Source organism: Kryptolebias marmoratus, linkage group LG18, assembly GCF_001649575.2.
Source record: "Kryptolebias marmoratus isolate JLee-2015 linkage group LG18, ASM164957v2, whole genome shotgun sequence".
NCBI classification, from domain to species: Eukaryota; Metazoa; Chordata; class Actinopteri; order Cyprinodontiformes; family Rivulidae; genus Kryptolebias; species Kryptolebias marmoratus.
The window spans coordinates 2,204,789-2,211,939 of record NC_051447.1 but is presented as its reverse complement, the minus strand read 5'-3'; the positions used below and the strand labels follow the sequence as shown (position 1 = coordinate 2,211,939).

At 44.7% G+C, this 7,151-nt stretch overlaps 1 protein-coding gene and 1 long non-coding RNA gene across 3 annotated transcripts in view; one reads left to right on the top strand and one right to left on the bottom strand.

The window, feature by feature from the left end:
- szt2 (SZT2 subunit of KICSTOR complex) overlaps positions 1 to 7,151 on the bottom strand; it is a 321,741-nt gene that overhangs the window by 280,496 nt on the left and 34,094 nt on the right. The window lies entirely within an intron of this gene.
- The window catches only part of LOC112450010, a 9,180-nt gene continuing 4,035 nt past the window's right edge, over positions 2,007 to 7,151 (top strand). The window contains exons 1-3 of one of the 2 annotated variants that reach the window (XR_003038573.2): positions 2,007 to 2,053; positions 4,874 to 5,078; positions 5,178 to 5,329. This is a non-coding gene — a long non-coding RNA (uncharacterized LOC112450010). The remainder of the gene's footprint in view (positions 2,054 to 4,873; positions 5,079 to 5,177; positions 5,330 to 7,151) is intronic. The other variant, XR_005234406.1, reaches the window with a different exon arrangement.

Genomic DNA, 7,151 nt, shown 5'->3' with positions numbered 1-7,151 from the left:
TGGATGGATGGATGGATGGATGGGTGGGTGGATGGATGGATGGGTGGATTTACCAGAGGAAATGCTGAATCAGCATTTAGGTTTTTGTAACTTCTCTACTTTTTAAAATATTAAATTTTATTCACAAATATTTCCCATAGAACCTCATGGAGATCAGAAACCAGCTTCAGCTTCTGTTTCTGAGGCTACGATTAGATTTTAACTTCTGTTTTACTGATTTTAGCTTATAGTTTCTGTTTTGAGCTCTTTAGCTTTTAGCTACTGTTTTAGCTTGTTTTAAGCTTCACTGGATTCACACTCCCTGTTAAAGGGGCGTGTCTTTAACTGGGCGTGTCTTTAACAGGCCTGGTTAACGAGGTGTGTCGTTAACCAGGCAGTACTTTCAGGAACCAGTGATGGCGCTGTGCTTTGGGGAGTTAGCACCATTAATACACCTGCTGAGTGGGCGGAGCCTCCACCAGGTGAGGAATGTAATGAATCTGCTGAGTTTGATAAATAACGGCTCCGTGTGAACCAGCAGCTGATTTCTGGAATCGTTTCTGTTTTTGTTGCACATTCATGTTGGCAGCTGCTCATGACATCATAAACTTCGATGGCTCTGATTGGCTGACACCTCCTCCCGCCAGCTCCTCCTCCTTCACAGCTTCCTGTCATATTCTAGCTGAGTTCTGGCCCGGCTGACAGAGGAGGAGAGGATCTGATGTAGAGTTTAAAAATGAAAACTGAAACATCAGATTGAAATTCTTTCTGTTCCGTTTATTCCAACACAGGTTCACATCAAAAGAGACTGAATCCGAGTGATTAAAGTTTGTTTCTTCTTCCAGCTGAGCCTCAGTAATCGGTGCTGAGCTGTGAGGGGAATCTGGTTCTGATGTCTGACTCTGCTGCTCAGGTGTAATTCACGCCTGATTATCGGCGCGGCGGGGCGTGTTCGGGTCAGAGAAACTCGATTAAACACCCGAGTCAGGGGACGGGGGGACACCGTAAACAATCCCACGACCTGATTCGGACCCCTCCGCCATATTTCTGTAGGTTCGGCCCTCGGGGGACAGCGTTCAGAGCATTAGGGGCCAGTGATACCTGTTGGCCCCTCTCCTCTCTCACTGATTGACAGATGGCTACTCCATTAGATAAGAATAATAAGTGTTTTTTTGTCAACAGAAAGGACTTCCTCTTGACCTCTGACCCCCGGCTCTGACTCTTGACTCCCCCCTCCCTCCCCCTGCAGGTGCAGGTCAGCTCAGGGTGAGTCAGAGAGCAGCTTTTGTTCGACTGAAGGAGGAAAACAAAACGAAGATGAAGGCGACGGGATAAAGAGGCGGAGAGTCTGTTGTTCTGAGGCCTTCAGAGAGAAAACAGGATGAGCTGATTACAGAGGAGAGTCAATTAATGTTCAATCCTCTGTTTCCTTCTCCTGTTTTTAATTCATGAAGTGAATTTATGTTCTGCAATAAAGATGAAAAAATAAAAAATATATCCTGAAGAGAAAACATAAAGAGCCACAAGTTCCAAAACCTTTCAGAAAAAAATTAACTGAAAAGTAGATAAAAAGTAAATAAAAAGTATTAAGAACAACTAAAGGTCCATAGAAGAGGGAGGGGAGCGGCGTGGTGGTGCAGTGGTTACTGCTGTTGCCTCACAAGCCGCAGATTCGTCTGATCAGTGTCATGGTTTTTAAACTGGTCCGAATGTCAAAATAAAGCTCCAAAATGGCTCCTAAACTTTCACAAATAAAAGAAAAGTTTTGCAGATGACAGCCTGTGGTTAAAGAAGAATTCAGTCCAGGTTTGATCAGTCGAACTCAGTGGTGTCCGGTCCTGATCCTGGTCCTGGTCCTGGTCCTGCAGGACCTCCATCCTGCAGGTTTCAGGTGTTTCTCTGCTCTGACTCACCTGACCTGAATCACTGAGTGATTAGCAGAACCTGCAGAGCTGCTGAGGAGCAGAGAAACATCTGAAACCTGCAGGATGGAGGTCCTCCAGGACCAGGGCCAGGGCCAGGACCAGGACCAGGACCAGGACCAGGACCAGGACCAGGTCTGGACACCACTGCTGTAAGTGTTCTCCTGTTCCTGTGGAAATTCAGTGGAATCGCCCTTTACTGAGCTCCTGGAATCAGAAGCTAACTTCGGTGTTGTTTATTTCTAACCTGATCAGAAAATAAAAACAAAACTTTAAAAATTCCAGAAGGAGTTGAAGTTGAAGGGGACCTGCCACATGGTGTGTTTAGCTGTGGTGGCCATCTTGAATTGGAATGACTCTAAAAGATAACCAGTTGAAGTCGTGAATCCGGTGGTTACCTTCAGTTGGATCAGAACCTGCTGTCTCCTCTCTGAGAGCAGAAATCATTTCATATTTCAGTTTGAACAGGATTTTAAGCGTGCAGTCCTCTGGGGTTTATTGGGTCGTTTTTGATGACTAACGTCACCATGGTAACCTGAAACACCAATGAAAGCTCGTTAGCAGAACTTCTTAGTTTTCAGGCCCCAATTATCCTGATCTTCTAACATTTTAAGGATTTCGTTTGATGACTTTAGTAAATCAAACATGCTGCACATGTTTTGATGACTTCCTTCGTCCTCCATTTTGTTTGTTTTATTTATTCTCCTGGTCCTAACTTGTTCTTATGAAAGGTGGAACTGACCGGTGAGTTCTTGTAGTTTTTCCGAGCTCTAAACTCAAGGAGCCGCTCGTCTGATTTAAACACCCAGAAGTTATGAAACTCCCTGGTGAGCTGACAAACTGTAATTACTGTAATTATTTTTTATTATTATAATTATTGTAGGATTTTAAAGAACCACGAGTACCCTCAAATCATCGAGACTCCTTGGTGCTGGAATCCAAATTTGAAGTTTCCAGTGGTGGCAGTAAATAGGCTCGGGTCCTCCAGCCAGCCCAATCTGCCCCTCTGGACTCAAGTAATAATTATAATAATTCAGGTTGGTGTGTTGTTCTCTCTCCTGACTGCTGCTCTGCCACGAGTGGACCCGCTCGCTCGCTCGCCCTCTCTCTCTCTGTATTAATAAGCAGTGCAGTTCTCAGCACAGCGCGTGGTAAAGCTTTGCCATGATTACAGTATACCATCAAGAAAATTAGTTGTTTTCCACACACAGCAAATCACAGCAAGGGGTTTGCAACATAACAAGTTGCTTTTGTTTACAACGCTTTGCTAGCTGTTTTCATTATGCTGAGACAAGCCCATAGACTCCGAGCCAGCTGCCACAAATCACACATTCAATTATTCTGCTTTGCTTATGAGCATCCAAATATTTAGTCCACTTACCAGGAACAAAAACAGTAGTAAAGTGATTACAGCCAATAAGCTTGACTTTGACGGGGAAACGGGAGGAAGGAAAGGAGCACAAACGAGCTGCGGATGGAAATCACATTTCGCTTTTTTTTTTCGGTGTTTTATTTCACCGTACGGGCTTCAAAGTGACAAAAAGACATATCTACAGTAAAGAAATGAGTCAGAGGAGAAGCAGAAGTATCAGCAGGGAGGAAAACAAAGAAATTGAGTCGTGAAAGGGATGAGGATGCCGAGAAAAATCTAAATAAACAGAAAAATTTGAATGAAGGTTTATGAAGTCAGGATGTTTGTTGGACAAACGGATGGAAAATGGAAAAGAACCCACAGAAGTTCTGAGAAAATGTGGAAAATAAAGAAACAAACACCAAATAAAAGCAGTTAAACGTGTCAGACTGTCCCTCAGACTGCTGGGGAGGACTCTCAGCTACTACCACACCAGACTTTAACTCCGGATCTGCCGAATTAACAAACTTAGTCGTTTTTATGTAGGCTGAATCAGGTTGACTCCTACAGTTCACACACCCAGGCGATTACATGATCACCCTCCTGATAACAAGACAAAAGAAAGCAATGAAACTTTGTGCCTGTTGAGTCAAAGGTGACTGTAGCAGAGGTCAGAGGTCGTGACCTCTGCTTCCTTCCTGCTCTTTGAAGAGAAGCTTGTTGAGATGTTCAGCCTCCCTGTGGAGCAGGATTACACGCTTCGACACAGACGTGGTGGAGGGTTTAACTTCCTCTGCCCCGTGAGCCGAGCAAGGCACCAAACACCGGCAGGATGACGGGTTCGATTCCCTGGGGCGGCCTCAGCTCTCACTTCCTCTGGTTCCAAAGCCAACAGCTGCAAAGTGTTTGAGCCAGAACCTGTTAAAGCTCCGAATAACAAACACTGAGGAGCAGATAAGCTGAGATCATAAACTGTCACTCCCTGACATCTTCTCAGGAGTCCTTACGACCAACAAAGAGAACTTAAAGGACGTCTGTAACCCCAAACAGACCCCTAAAACCTCATCAGGGTCCACTCAGAACCACTGAAGGACCCCCAGCCTTCAGATCATTCCTTTAATCGCTGATCCTCGCTGTGAGAGAGCTCCTCAGGAAGGTCAGAGGTCAACCAGGGAACAGCGATTAGGAGGCGCTCAGGATCCAGTGCTGTGTGTGTGTGTGTGTGTGTGTGTGGTGGAGGGGGGGGGGCCTTCTGAGAGGAAACAGAAAAACTAGAAAAAATAACATTTTTATGAGGATGCTGAGAACTGAAAGTTACTGAAGCAGCTGAGACTGAGTTAAAACTAAAAGGTGCAAAACACTAGCTAAAAGTAGCTGAAGGCTAGTTGCCTGCTTCTCACAGCCTTGCTGCTGCAGCCTGTCATATAAATGATCGTTTCTGAAGCCTCTCCTTGTCCTAACTCATAAAATCTCGCTCTGAAAGCCGAGCAACATTTCTTCCATTCTTCACTCTGCAGACAAACAATAAAACAGTAAATAAAAAGAAAAAAAAACAGTTTATGACTTGTGAAAACACTCATACCTGCACCCACACAAACATAACAACACATCTGCTTACCAGATTCTGCTCAGAACCAGCAGAAACGATTTCACACGTCTCAGCCGACGGCGTCCACAGACCCGGCATTCATGGGACCGCCGGCAACAGTTGGGAGGGAAACACAGAATCCGAGGCGACGGAGAAAAGAGACAGAATGGATTTGAAGGGAAGATGAGAAGAATTCCCCGGAGCGGACCGGAGAGGAGGAATTCAGAGGAGGTCAAAGGTCAGAGGCAGAATCTCAGAGAATTTAATTTGTGGTGGAGGACATGTTGGTTCTTCTGTCCGTCCCTCTCATTGCAGCTCACTTTGTTTCTGCTGACAGCCAGATGTTCCTCCTTCGTGCTGTCGCTGAGAAGAACCCTTCAACCAATCAGGGTTCCTCTTCATCTTCATGTCTGATGGTCCATGCAGACAGGAGGTTTCATCAGGAAGGATCCATCAGGAAGGTTCCATCAGGAAGGTTCCATCAGGAAGGTTCCTTCATGAAGGATTTATTTAGACCATTCTTTCCCAGAGCAGGATGACTCTACATCACATGGTCACAGTTAAACATTTATGTCCAGACACCCAGTGAGACTTGGTTAAATGTCCCTCAGCAGGTGTCTCCTGGACCTCGGGCTGTTTTTCTCCATCAACCAGCTTCTAGCTGATATCTGACCGCTCTTCTTCTTCTTCTTCTTCTTCTTGGCAGAATTAGTGGAGTTCATTTAACCTGGTTGGTTTTCTGGTTTCAGACCCAACTTTAATCAGTGATCCTGTCAGGATTTTGGGTGATTTTCTTGATCTTTATTTAGATTTTTCATGTGATCTTTGTGTTCAGTTTGTTCTCACTTTCTTTATGATTTGTTCTTGTTTTGTTTCTTGTGTTTCCTGTGCCACCGTTCAGGCCACGCCCACCTCACCTGCTCCCCATCTTCTCCCAGCTGCAGCTGATCATGCACTCACCTGCAGTTCTTTATCTTCAGCCTCTGGTTGTTTTGTCTGTTGGCTCGTAGCTTTCTGTCAGTTTGTTGTTGGTTTCATGCAACGATCAGGTCAGCTCCTGGTGTCTCCTCCTGATTCCCTGAAGTTACTTTTTATATGTCAGCCTTTTTTGTTTTTGTAAATGAATCAGATGTGATTTTTTTAATTTAAGTATGAGTTCTGGGTTCTGGTGATTTTTGGGGAAAGTCATTCCAGCAACCCTAATGTCCGCCTGATTTATCCGATCAGAGACCAGTTCTGTTGGAAACTGTCCGTGTCCCTCGTCCAGCTCAAGAATCAGACGAGTTTCTGCTTCTTGTCTCATCCAGAGCCACAAAACACACCTAAAGCTTTAAATAAGGCAACACAAGTCATGAAGAGTTTCAAATACACTAAATATAAAAACTATTGCTTATTAAATTTGATTTTGTTTCCATGATAACTTTTGCACAACATTTAATGTCAGTGACTCGTTCTGGAGTAGTTTAAGATGTGTCTAAAACTGCACTTCATTTCTTTCCCATCAACAACCTGCTTCAGGTTTTACTTTTTGTTTTTTTGTTTTTTTACATCTTTAATCAGACTAACAAACTGCTGGTGATATTATTTTTTTTCTCTCCTTGTATTATGAGGATCATTTCGTCACAGATGTTCACATATTTGCATAGAATTGGACAGAAAACAGCTAAAACTAAACTTTTCTTTTGGATTTAAAAATATGAATAAAATAAATTTTCATGTCAGTTTTGGTCAAGGCTACAAAAACCCACATGTGGCCCCAGAGCCACAGGTTGACAGAGACACTGGTGGACAGTGACAGTAGTGGACAGGGACACTGTGGACAGAGACACTGTGGACAGGGACACTGTGGACAGTGTCATCGTTCAGTCAGAGCTTTAACTTTTAGTTTGGGACGTGACTAATCGCTGGTTTGGGACTTTTAGGACATTTTATTTTGGTGTTTTGTGGACAATCAGACCCTTCCAACTTGTTGAGCGATGTGAAACGTTCAGCGTAGATTTAAGAAGGAAAAAAAAGTTCTTTGAGTTTCTGGTCGTGACAGCGGCAGTCAACCCTCCCCAGGACCCTCAGCCGCCCCTCTCCCCCCCAGGCCCCGCTCCCTGCCACCCTTCCCCATTAGCCACAGCCATTACAGCCCCTCAGAGAGAGTCATTACCGCTCCCATCCATGATGATGAAGCTCTCAGCTCGAAACATCGGCAGCTTGTACCGGCTGCTCTTGATTGGCAGGATACAGGGGGTGAGGTGGGGGTGGGGGAGGGGAAGGGGGGTGATGGAGGTTTGGGGGCTTGTCTGATGGGAACTCCACTTGA